Below are 11,996 nucleotides of genomic sequence, written 5' to 3'. Positions count from 1 at the left end.
CAGAGAAATCAGGGCCTTTTCATTTCCCTTTTCAAGAGTGTACCATCTATTCAGTAAAGTAGCAGTATGCCAGAATTAACCAACAGATAGGCACCAAGTGGTGCTTCTCCTAAAAATGACCAAATGTGGGAAGCGGGTACTCCTGCAGAAGTTGTGCAGAGCTATAAGGATAAACTGCTTGAACTTTCAGTTCATCTTGCTTGGACAGATTTGACAGGTTGTTCTTGGGTCTTGAGTACTGTAAGTCTGGCAAGGCACATACTTTAAGACAGAGTGTTTACTCAGCAATTGCTGTAGTGTGGGCATGATCTAAACTCTTCACTATTTTGATCATTGGCGTAATTCCAAATAAAATGTAAACATGGAATTCCTTCTCTCCCCCTCATGCTCCTAAATTACATTTAAAATACTCCCAAATGAAACAGAACATTTCATTCTGGTTTGGATTTTAAAGAAAAAAAATTGGCCTTAAAACTAGAGATGACAGAACTGGTCTCTATTTGTCAACTGAACTGAAAAAAAAAAAAAAAAAGACCATTTGCAGTCTAAGTGGGAGCTTAGTCAGAGGAAAGCCCATAAAGGGGCTGGGCATCCAGGACTCAATGCAAAAAGGCTGATGTGTGTTGCTGACAAGCATTACTTCTCTAAAAGTGACAACAGCATTCGTGTACAAAGTGCAAGACTGACCGAGGAAGTGCTTAATACCTGAATGTAGCCCTCCCTGGTGTGACCATTTTGTGTCCACTTCGCAAGGATGCACTGCTGTGGGGCACTTCCAGGTTTTATGTGCTTAATATGTTCAACAGAGCCATGAATGGTCACTGGCTCTAGGTGTCCAGACTACTCCTTAGTTTAAGTTCTTCTAAAATATTATTCCTTTTTAAAATATCCTTCCTCTCTATTAGTAAGCCCCAAGTATAGGCGTTTTATTAAAGAATGCACAAATGTAAGACTGGGCTACAGAGCTAACATCACATGGCTTGTTCCTTGACAGGGAACAGGGAACACCAAAATGTCCACAGTGACAACGCAACTTCAGTTCTCTGATGGTTGGACTTATTTTTTTCTACTTTCTGGTCTATATTTATTTGTGGTTAATTCAGTTGGACTTGAAATTCAAATTTCTTCTCACTGCAAAGAGGAAATTTGCATCAGATATGGTTGAAGAAAACTGCATTCCTGTAATGTGTGTCTGAATCTCTGTGTGTTCTGTTGTCTTGGCCCAATAACACAATACAAGGAAAACATAGTATGTACAAAGTAATACCCAGCTTTTGTACTCAGCAAAATTAAGATTGTTATTAGCAATGATGATAGAAACAGAGCCAACAGAGCCTCTTCCTAGTCTTTGCTCCAGGCCCCTGGCATGCGCAGTCACCACTGGAAGCCTTGGTTGAGTTAAGACATAGCACTAGTGATAGCTGATATTCAACAGCTGAAGTCTTGTGTATACAAGGTGATGAAAAGAAGGGTTTGAAGAGATCTTAAAGTCTTCAGATCTCTCAGTTAAATATTTTCTGGAGCACATAAAACACATAAATGTTATTTAGGGTATTATGAGATGTACTGACTGTGCACAGAGCTCAGAGGGAGCTGTCTTCCTCTCTAGTTATTCATGAAGCCCCTGGTAGTTTTCATGCTGGGTAACACCTTGCTGAGAGTATCCTCCACACATGACCGGGAGTAGCACATTCCTCCCACCAAATACTATTTATATTGTCAGTCACCCCTTGAATTCAGCGGAATTTTTTGAGCGGTAAACCAGCACACAGCATATGGGTAGTACCCAAACTATATGTACTTAAAGAGTCATTTTCTGTGAGAGGATTGCCAGCGTGTCACACCGGAAAAATTGCACTTTTCTGCAGCTAATGGCAAAACCACTCCTGGGACCAAACCCAGCAAGAGCAGCCTATATGTGTTGCCACCCAGATGCATCTCTGCTAGGAACTTTGAGCACAGCATTGCCACAGTGCTGAGGATGGGCAATATATAACTGCAAAGTTATCAGTGGAGCTGAAGACTGTCTCTCCTCTGATAGACAAGTTTTTTTGGAGGCATATAAAATTCTGCCAAACCTGTCAGTGATATGTAGACCAGGTTCTCATCAAGTTGTTTGTCAAATATCCTGCAGATCTTGGCTACCTGCAGGTAAATATGGCACAAACAAGTTCCCCTGCTTGTTCCAAATACTGTTTAAAGTCCATTTCATCCTTTTGCAGTTATTTTTGAGTGGCTGGCAACTCCTGTGCTTCAGTAGCTGCTTTTCCTTGACCCCAAATTATGTTACTTTTCTCAGTCTGGTTTAGGAGACACAGACACAGTGGAGAAATCAGTCATCTTAGTTATCAATCAGTGTTATCTTAGTATTTGTTTTGCTTTGGGCTTATGTTCCCTGTGCTAACTATGGTTCCAATTACAAGCTCCTTGGTACAGCATTCGTGTTTCCTTTAATAATGCCACTGTTTCACATGCCATGTCCCATTTCAGCAATGGTCTGTAACCTGACCACAGCTAAGCCTCCCATGCCTATATGATGGGCATAATCACCGTACAGAGAGATCAGGTTCCAGAGAGGAAGCTGGTGGTTTAATTAAGTGTATCACTACCAGGGTCCCAGTAAGAGATTTTTGGACTTGTGTTTCTTGCCTTTTTTTAACAAGGTTGTTTCCTGCTAGTAACCAGATAGATACATTTCACTGTGAAATTTCCAGCTAGTTGTTACCCATTTGGTTTCTTAAGGGTAGACACGGAGTGCCTTGATGGAGCTAGTTGTGGTCAGTCAGAAATTCTGTGCAGGCTGGGGTTTGATGAGAAGAATTAAGGTAAAAACTGTTAATTTAGGCACTGGGTATTAGGACTGGGTATTAGTTAAATGTGATCTAACCTCTTCCATTCTTCCTAAACTAAACAAATACCACTGCACCAAGAGTAGTGCAGGAGAGACATAGTGATGATTTTCAAGGATCTTTATTATTTATTCTGAAGTGTCACAGTGAGATTACTCATTACACATAAACTAACATGCTCTAACAGTTATAAAACAGTTCTTTATACAGTCTCTTGAGCACAGTTTGTCAACTAGATGATTCATCAAGGTGGCTGATGCTTCTCCCACTCAGAGTTTGCATTATAATTGAAATCAGCTGGATGTAAACACCCTGATGGCTCCATACCTCATCAGCTTATAAGCCTGACCATAGAGAACTAGGCTCATGCAATTGTTCATATGGGGTGACAGTGACAGCATCTCTGAGAGGCACATATTCCTGTATCACACATGGGGTGGGTTGTCTGTGTTACAACGTTTAGTAGTACTGAATGGACAATGCAGTAAAACTGCAGGATTTTATAATATAGAGCTAAAGCATCACCATTCTGTTTTCAAATTCACAGTCAAATGTAGTCTAATTGTCCCTGAGCACAGAAATAAAAATGTAATTTCTTGTTAGTAGGACGTCTTACTGTGGGAGTTTTCATAATGAATATGAAAATGGTGAAGTAAGGGAATGGTGTGTCTAGAGAAGTACTATCAGTTTTCAATAGCAGGTAAAACAACCACTAGCTGTGATGGAAGTAGCCTGAATCCTGCTTTGCCCCAGAGAATGGAGTAAATTACCTTTAAAACCACTCCCAGCTTTATTTCTTGTGATTCTCTGACTCACAACAAAGGAACATTTTTATTCTGAATAAAATATTTGAGATGTGCCTTTATATATAAGAATCGAGACCTACAGCAGAGTGCTTGGTGTTTGTCTAGTCCCTGTGGAGCCAGCAGGTGTCATCAGAACCTTTATTTCTCCGATGGGAAGAAGGATAATTTTGTGTGCTGGGACATCTGCCCTTTTCTCTGACTTACTAAGTCTGTATCATGAGGCAGGACTTAAGCAGGCAGGAGAGACAAACTGAAACAAAAATCCCTAGAAAGTATTTCTGTCCTCTTGGGAGATCATCCCAAAGCTTCTCCTGTAGATGTGAAATGCAAGTGCATATCTATCTTAAATTCCTGAAAGAATCAACTTTAAAGTCATGAATTACAAAGGGTATAAGTGATTTGTATGTCTAGGGAAAGAAAAAGGAAGGCATTATTGCATTTTCAAAGTCACAGAAAATATTGCATCAACTGCTTGTGATCTTCTGAACTTGGAATACGTATTTTCCTGCTACTGTTTATCCATATTCCATGTTTACATGCATTGTGCATCCATCTCCTTACTGCTGCAATAATCTAGTTGAATTCCTGTGTCTTGTACTCTTTGACTGTCTGGCCTGAAGCAATTACCTGGTGTAATGAAGAAATCTTTGTCCTTTGGCCTCTGTAAAAGTCAAGCAAAAAGATGCTCCCTTGCTCTTGTGAAATGTGCTGAGGTTTACTAAGTACCAAAAAAGCAGAGTTAGTGTTAGCCACAGTGTCCAGAGTAGCTGCCAAATAGCTGTGCATTGTGTTTGGTTTGTTTGTTTGTTTTTCTTTTAAAAATGGACATCAAATACAATAACCTGCTACAAGTCTGGTGCTAGTTCTCATGGCTTCAGTGTGAACTTCAAGTAGGCTGCACTGGATGGGTATATAAAAAATGTTTTCTTCCTAGAAAAAGTATGCACCTGCCTGGCTGTACTTCTACAAAATATTTAAGCAGGGGTTCATTTTCATACAGGAATTAGTGTCTTTCTTTAAAGTTAAATAGCTTATGCACTGTAATAAACCTGACGTCCCATGAAACAGGTCAGGAGCCATACACTCCTCTCCATTCCTGTTTGCTGATCCTGGGACTAGTGTCTGAGTTTATCTGAAATGATAGAAATAAAGCACAGAAGGAAGGGCAAATATACAAATGTTTAAGAATGTGTGAGCATTCTTTTTCAAATACTTTATGAAGTTGTCATATGGCAAGAACATAGTTCTTGTGAGTTTGATTTAAAAAGAAAAATTGCACACTGCTGCATAGAAGACTTATCTATAATGACCAGCCTTCAAATGCAAGGACAGAGACGTTGTACACTTGGTGTCTATCACTCAGTCATTTATATAATGTTAATTTTTGATAGACAAACATAAAAATCCTCTATCAGTTGAAAAAAAATAATTACTGATATGTCCATTGTTTTCTTCCCATAAGGAAAAGTATTTAGACAATGAACCAGTTAAATGGACAACAATCCTTGTCTATGAGCTGTGTAGGGACTGCAATATGATTTTCTTTATGCTTCATAAGAATATTGCATTTAATATGTGGGCAGTGCCAGATGTGAGGTGTTAATTATTCATTTCCTTGATTTAAGTGCTAATGTCACTTAGCAACCTTACTCATCTTTGAAATGGAACTTTTTATGGATGCACATAGACTGCTAGTGAGAAAAACATTTATATTAGAAAAAAATATTTGGGAAATGGAGTCAATGTCTGAATCTCTTTCACTTCTTATGGGATCCAGGTGAAAATTTTATATTCTTTTGAGAGACTTCCTTCAGAGTGCTACAGCACTTCATTGTTCTTCCCAGTTCCTGACATTTTCTAGCTAAAGTGTCACCCAGCTTTGTAACTGTGACTCAGTGATATTTCAATATTTTTTTCTTGTTTAAAATGGAGATTGAGGTTATACTTTTTTTTTTTTTTTTTTTCTTGAATATGTACATATCTACATCCAGAGGGTGAAAGGACAGCTCCAAGGAGGGGAGAAGTAGAGGGAGACAATCATGGTAGCTGGAAGCTGAGAATTCATTGAACTGAGCTCAAAAAATAGTAACCATCCTGTCTCAAAACCTGGCCATTGAAGGCTGTTCCTTGGCTAGTGATGGCACTTCTCCATGTTGTTGGCTTCGCAGTGCACTGTCTTTGAATGCTGATTCACTTGGAGTAGAAGGCCATGTTACCAGAGGACATGGACCATAGGCCAGCTTAAAGTGCCTTCACCGTCAGGGCCTCTGTGGAGTCAGGAATAGGTTACCCTTGCCATTCTGTGCTGCAGCCATAAGAATAATATCCAACTCTACTCAATATGCCTTTTCTTGGAAAGATTCCCAGTTTCCTACAGTCAGGGTTTTTTGCAAACTGAAGAGTTTAAAAGCCTGCAATACTCTATGTTATATATTCCTTTAAAGAGAGTAGAGTCTCTAGTACATGAATAGCCTTCAGATACTTCTTGGGTCTGTGGCCAGATCAGAATAAATCACTGAATACATGTACATCCAAGGCATCCTACTTTCCTCCCAGAAGGTCTCATCCAGCATCTTCAAATTATTCCTTCTTAGTAATTTTTGATTGAAAGCACCTACTTTGCTCCCTATATAATGAAAGAATTTTTGGAACCCACTGAAGTTATTCCATACTGAATGATAGTAACCTTGGTCAGAAGCTGATTATAGAATGAATGTGAGATATCTGCATCATATAATTTGCATCTGATGGGGGTATTCATTTTTTCATTTTAGCATTGCAATGAACATGGAAGCATTTGCATTGACAGGAGGTTTAAATTACCATTCACCACCCATTCTTCTTCAGTGAGCAGTAGTGTCCTCAAGTTCCAGTCATTGTTCTTCTAAAGAAATGCAGTCTTGTGGTCAGACTTCTTGTCAGCCAACATTTCTATTTGCTAGAAGATAAACATAGGGTAAGTATGATATTTCGACTATATTTTATTGACTGGGTGACTATATTTAACAAGAGTTTACTCTCTGAGACCAACAGGAAAACAAGAGCCATTGTGAATGCCAGCATGGTATTAACATGAAATTGAAGATTCCGTATCAAGAGAAGAAAGAACTTGAGAACAGGTTTTGGTATAATGAGCATCATAGTTCATACACTTTCCACCCAAACTTATATCTTCAGCTTGACCATACCTAAATTATAGCCTAGGTGCATCATATTTATAATACACATTGGAGGATCTAAGCTTGGACACAAAGACGTACTGCAGTCCTTCTCTATAGCAAGAATGTAGTTACTGGACCTACCTTGGTATTTGTGGCAGGTCAGACCCAGTGATACTCCACCTTGTCTGTACTGTGCAGGTTAGACTGTACAGGCAAATGTTTGTTCCAATATGCTCCAGATGTTCCAATACACTCCCTCTTAGGCTTGTATATGAGTAGTATGGACTGTATGTGATAATGTGTTCAGATACTCAGACTCCTGTTATTGTGTACCAGATCAAATTTTTCTTCCCAGGTAATGTGCAACATGATGAGCTACAGAAGATGGAAGTCCGCTATCAAATACAGCAGATGCACTAAAGAGAACATAAAAAAACAGAGAACTGATATTTTTAATCTGAAGAAAGAAAATCTAGAAGATATGGACCATTGCAATAATAATGAGAAGAAAATTAATAGTCTTTTCAGTGTGGATAAGTTTTTTTACTGCATCAGTAATATTTAGCTGACATAAGGCTGTGTACATGAGGAGATAATGCAGTAGAGCTATAATGGAAAAATGTTACTACCCTAAATCATTGTGTGGACTTTCATTCTATCATAAAAGTGACTTTTGTTGAGCTTAAACAATTTGTCAGGTGACATATGAAAAAGGTTGTTTTATACCAGAGGAAAAGGTTCTGTACAGAAAATTTCCATTCTGGAACTATATTGCCTTAAACTAATCCTTTAGTTCATATCGGAACCTTAACCTACTGTTGTAATGTGAAAGTGAATTGATTTTCAAAGGTAATATCTTGCAGAAATTAATGCAGTTGTTTCTGGCTTTTTGACCAAACTTCAACATGTGAAGCCATCCAAAACTGACAGCTTCCACTGCTAGCTAGCACCACAGGCATAGATGTATTGCCCCCTTTGTCTGCGTGACTCCCGTATTTAGCGGCCTTACAGAGCAGCTCCTACCGTAGGCGTGCAGAGCAGCCACAGTATGAAGTGTTTTGAGTTTTTTTTCTGAGAACTGAGACACTGACAGACCCACTGTAGGAGCATTTATAGCAGTACAGCTGTGCTGATAGCAGTACAGCTCATGCTGCACTGTCAAAGTGGCGTGAACAGACTCCCTGTGAAACAGTTTTCTAATGACATAGCTGTGTTACTTCCCTGGGCAGGCCATGGGTTTAACTGTTCTTTCTCAGGCAAGGACCAATTTAGTAATTATGCACATGCTGCAGCTTATGTTGGAAGTAGCACATCTAAATCAAGTGGATGTGATAGATGCAGGTGTCGAGGCCAGTCTGCAGCATGGTACAGAAAGCCTGCAGGCAAACAAGCTCAAATAGATGAGGTTGCAATAACAGTTGAAGCCAGCCTGGAAATTTGGTCCTAAGCACTCATGAAATGTAAATGCCTCTTCTCCTTTTCAGTTCTGCTGAAAAGAAAAATAAGCTGTGTAATGGAGTCTTTGCCCAGAGTTTTATCTCCTAGTTTAAAATAAAGCAAGAGGGCACGGGGGTGGGAGAAGTACGCAGTCAGCATGATAGTTGCAAAGCAAACATCACGGTTATCTTAAATTTACTCTGAGATTGGAAAACAAAGATATAACCTAGCAAAGCATTTTCTCATAGAATACTCTTCACTGTGCATTGCAAGTGTCTAAACCACAATCTTCTATACAGCTATTTGGTTTAGTTCTAGAAGAACATTTAATAAACTTGTATCTCAAAACATGAAACAAATACGTGTGTGTGTGCATGTGCATGCGTGTGAGTGCACATGTGTGCATGAATGCATCTGTAGAAAAGAAATGCAATGACACTGACCAAAACTAAATGCAGGGATAGCAAGCCAATGGGTGCAGAGCCAGCAAGATGTGGATTGTGTCCCTTTGTCCCTTAGCCAGGGCTTGCTCAGAAAAGATGTGAAATTTCAGACACCTGAGAGCAGAGCTGAGGAAGGAAGCTGAGAAGAAAGCATGCCTGGGTGGCATGCCAACCTGTGCCAGCACTGGGGAGAGTAGGTGGGGGGAGCAGAGTGCTAAAACCCTCCATTCTTTCTGTGAACTCATCAGGATGCATTTGGGTTGGGTAACAGAAACCTCTTCTAAAGTGCTGTCATCACAATCTTCCAGTAATCTCAAAAATACAGAGATTTAGTGCTACCTTGCTGCATGGCCATTGCCCTGCCACTTTCCCGTCTGCAGGGGGGCTGCTACTGACCTCCTCCCAGAGAGTGACTGAGACATGCCGTGTGTTGGTAAATGTAGCCTGCATTGGTTATAATACGTAGATGACAGGCAGAACAACCAAGATGAAACAAAATGGTCTGTCTGTCTTGAAGTACCTGTTTTGATTCTGCAATGATTTGGTGAACCCCATTGTCACAGCCTAAAAATGTATTTTTGAATTTTGTATTTTTGGACATTTGAAAGTTGGCATTTTTCCTGTGAGGAAATTGTTTGAGCTACCCAGGGAAGGATAGCGTGGACAGCAGCACAGCAGGACAGAGGTGCTGGCCAGTGGACGCCAGGGCTCTTGCATCACAGTTGGCAGCCCACTTGGCAGTGGTAGCAGGGAGCCCTGACCCTGTGGCTCCTTCTATCCTCAGCCCTCACCATAGGGCTATCCCTGGTTTCCTGACCCAGGTGGGCTCAGTTGTGACCAGGCCCCTGTGGCCATGGGCAGAAGCAGACCCAGCACACCCTTCCTCACACCCTCCCCTGCTAACCAGGGAGGATGTTTTCCTGCCGCTGCCAGTATAAACATACCCTTTGTCTCTTGAACCTTTGTGTTTCACTAAAATCTGGAATTGTTAGAAAGTTTTTATTCTGTAAATAGAGAAAGTCTGCTTCATGAAGAAAACCACATGCAAGATCTGGCTGCTTGGGAAGGTTGTTGAGTTGGCCAAGTTTTCCTGACCAATGCCCGTGGGCTACATGGGACATTATCACCCTTGCTGTCCAGCGCAACAGGCTGAGCTCATTTCTGCTGCTGAGCTATGCCGCAAGTGTGTCTTTTCCTGTATGGGGAGTCCAGAATATTTCTGGAGAATATACATAAAATAAATCCTTCTAATGTATATTGCTAAAGCTTTTGTTAAAGTTTTGGATGTTACACAAATATTAAGTCATGCTAGGCTTTTATCTGTGGCCAAACATGTTACATTATTTAAACAGTTATCTCCCTCATTTTGAAGCCAGCTATTTCGACACACCAGGTAGTCTGATTATCTCTCAGCTGTATCATTTAGCAGGCAAATAGCTTCTCTGTGTAAAAAAACATAGCAAACCCATGGATATGAAATAATGGATAGAATTGGATCAAACTGTAAAACAATTACTTCTAATTCATATTTTCAAATTGCCTAAAGAGCAATCACAAGCTCAACTAGCTTCTCATGCTGATCTGCTGGAAGTAATGACTTGCACAGCCACTCTCACCCAGCCTACAGGAGGTTGTCCCTAAAAATGCTGGCTGCTGTCAGTGCCTGAGCAAGGCCCGTCATCCCCAGTGTGTCAAATGGATTACAGTTTTCGACTTTGGTTCTGGTTAGAGGCTGGGCCCTCTGAGAGAGGTGACTTTGGTGCATGTGGAGGAGCACACAGAGGCTTGACCATGGCTCCTTCTGTGTAGCTGTTGTCATTTTTGCAGGTGGATATTTTTTTTTCCCCCTTATTTTCATGTAACCATGAAGAAAACAATCTGCTGAAGTTTTTCACTGTGGTTTCATCTGCTCAGTGAGATACCTTTTCAGTGAGTAGAGACAGGGTGATGCCTTCCACTAATTTGTAGCTGACTGCCTGACTGCCTCAGTTAGTGAAGTTAAGACAGAATAAATAATGATGAAATCTTTTTTCTTATGGCTACCCCAGGGAAAAAAAAAAAAAAAAAAGTGCTTTTGGTCAAGTTGCTAAATATCTAGTGACTGAGTAACTGAGTGTGGTATATCAGATAAGATAAGGAGGCAAAGAAAGAGGAGTTGTAATGATGCCTTTTGCACTGCCTCCCTCAGTTTCCAGACTACAGAAGCAGTTTGAAGCACTGTTGATGGGACAGGTTTCCTCTGACCCCCTCAGAAGAGCAGAGGGGAGCCCGTTAGCTCTGGGGTGGTCACCCAGAAGGTCCTTGGGCCACAGCTCACTGCCTGCTGGCTGCTGCTGTGCCCCTGTTCCCGGAGGGAGCTGTGGCAGAGAGGGCCTGCTCCCCGCAGGCTGGGCAGCAAGCGCTGCGTAGGGTCAGCCGCATGGCGGTGGCGTGAGGGACGGGAAGCCTGAAGCCTGGCACAGGGCATGGGCTGTGACAGGAAGCCAGGCCGGGTAGAGGTCCTTAGAGGTGGAGGGGCACCTGGCTGCCATGCGGGGGTGTCTCTGTCTTTTGCACTGACGATTTCCTTTTGTCACAAATTGGTCCACAAAGGTGCTGGGCAGCTGTCAGAACTCACTGTAGCAATGAGGTTTTTCTATTGATACGTTTTCCCTTTGAAATGTCAGTTCCTACACACTAGAAAAGGGACCTCTGGGACACTGGTATCACTCCGTGAAACAAATCTCATGCTAAAACAGTGCCTTTGGGGTGAACCCATGATGTAATCCTGCTCCTGCTCTACATACTACACAATCCAGGGCAGCTTTGCAGATAGGAGAACCCTTTCCTGCCAGGACCCTGCATGTAACCACATGTGAGGCTATTGCATACATCATGGGCTTCTGCCCTCCTTCCCTTCTCAGATACCTCTAGGGCCATCTGTACATGACCAGCGTGCTTCTTGCTGTCTTGTAGGCCAAGATGAGAATTTCTAGTAATCTATTTAAAATCTTAACAGTCTTTCCCAAGAATTGTTATTAGGCTGGTTACAAAACCAAGACTTGTGGTCCAGATTACATATAGTTAAAATTACAGAGAATTTTTTAGCATCTTCCCCCCTCTGGTGTTATGCTCACCCTTTCTCTGCTCCGCTGGGTCCTCAGATTGCTGGCTTCAGCCCCAAGTGAAGGTGACTGTGGATGGCCACATCCTGTGTCCTTGCTGAGAGCAGTATGATGGCAGTGGGTGCAAACTCTGTGCTCTGGGATCCAGCTGGGATCGTTTTTATACATCTCCTAACATGCTCTACACCTTGCTCTT

Source organism: Anas acuta, chromosome 5 (genome assembly GCF_963932015.1).
Source record: "Anas acuta chromosome 5, bAnaAcu1.1, whole genome shotgun sequence".
In the NCBI taxonomy this organism is placed as follows: Eukaryota; Metazoa; Chordata; class Aves; order Anseriformes; family Anatidae; genus Anas; species Anas acuta.
This window is presented reverse-complemented; position numbering follows the sequence as displayed.